General features: G+C 60.9%; 1 protein-coding gene across 8 annotated transcripts in view; it reads right to left on the bottom strand.

Moving 5' to 3' along the window:
- DICER1 (dicer 1, ribonuclease III) overlaps positions 1-578 on the bottom strand; it is a 65,562-nt gene extending 64,984 nt beyond the window's left edge. For 2 of the 8 annotated variants that reach the window (XM_085317499.1, XM_085317497.1), the window contains exon 1: positions 492-567. The gene's annotated coding sequence lies outside the window, so the exon portion shown is untranslated. Of the gene's footprint in view, positions 1-127; positions 215-252; positions 293-343; positions 361-408; positions 425-491 lie in introns of those variants that run through there. The other 6 variants (XM_085317498.1, XM_085317495.1, XM_085317501.1 and 3 more) reach the window with 5 other exon arrangements.
- Between the last annotated feature and the right edge of the window lie 556 nt (positions 579-1,134).

The following is a 1,134-nucleotide window of genomic DNA, read 5'->3' as shown; positions in this document are numbered from 1 at the left end:
CATTCCGCCCCTCGGCACGCGGCGCGGCCGCGGCGAGCGCAGGCCGGCGCTGGGCTCCGGCACCCGTGCGCGGCCGCCATGCAGCTCCCGGGGCGAGGGCAGGCGCGCCTGGGCCGCCATCTCCTACCTGCTCGGACAGGTCCCAGCCCGGCGCTCCCCCCACTACAGGCCGCGTCTCATTGTGCTGCCGCCGCCGCCATTTCCCCACCGCCGCCTCCTCACTCCCCCCAACTGTCAGGTTCCTCCATTCACCTGGGCCCGGGATAGCCTCCTCCCCCTCCCTTCCCCCTGCGCTGCCGGCCCTACGCAAACGGAGCACCTCCCCCACCCCTCCCACCCGTACCAACAGGAGCCGCCCAACGCCCGCAACGCAAGCCCGCTCCGAGAATGTCACCCTGCGCAGCTCACACGCTCCACATCCCCGCGACATGCAAGGAGCCAGGCGATTGGCGGCGAGAGCCGGGTAAAAGGTGAAAGGTTCACAGACTAACCAATGCGGTGGCGAGATACGGCGGCGGTGGAGCAGATGCAGGGTGGTCCAGGGGGCTCACGTGTGCACRCGCTCCCCTCCCCCCGCCGGAGGAGCGCGAGGCGCTCAGGCCCGGTGCCGTGGCGCATGCGCACGCGCGAGGGGCGGYGGGCGGCTCCGCTGAGGCGAGGCCGCGTCCGCCATTTTGGGAGAGAATGAGGTTCTCAAGGGTGGTGAGGGCTGTGGGAATGGCGAGGCTGCTTCYAGGACTTTTTCCTTCCTGCTGAGGCAGGGCTGGGCACGGCGAGCAGGCCTTTTATTTCCGTGGTACTGTTGACATCAAAATCTGGAAGCTGTGTCCTGTAAAAACTGAGGTGAAATTTGCAAGACAGTGAAAGAGCTCTGAACAAATAATCTAAAGTCTAAATTGGACTGCAGTGTAACCAGACTAGCAAACACCTGTGTGATAAAAGAGAAGACTCAGTAATAACACCGAAGATTTAGTCAGTGAGGCAGGACATAGGAACTGAATGAGTCAGTTTATAAGAACTAACACATTTGGAGCTGCCTTATAGTCTATTTTAATTTCAAATCCTAGATAATTTAAAACCCCTAGTTCCCACCTCCCATGACGTGACTTGCTAATGCCGTTCTCTTTGTGTCTG

Source organism: Rhea americana, unplaced genomic scaffold (genome assembly GCF_003343005.1).
Source record: "Rhea americana isolate MKP2758 unplaced genomic scaffold, rheAme1 scaffold_5, whole genome shotgun sequence".
NCBI lineage: Eukaryota > Metazoa > Chordata > Aves > Rheiformes > Rheidae > Rhea > Rhea americana.
The sequence above is the reverse complement of the archived record's forward strand: the minus strand, read 5'-3'. Positions and strand labels throughout refer to the sequence as shown.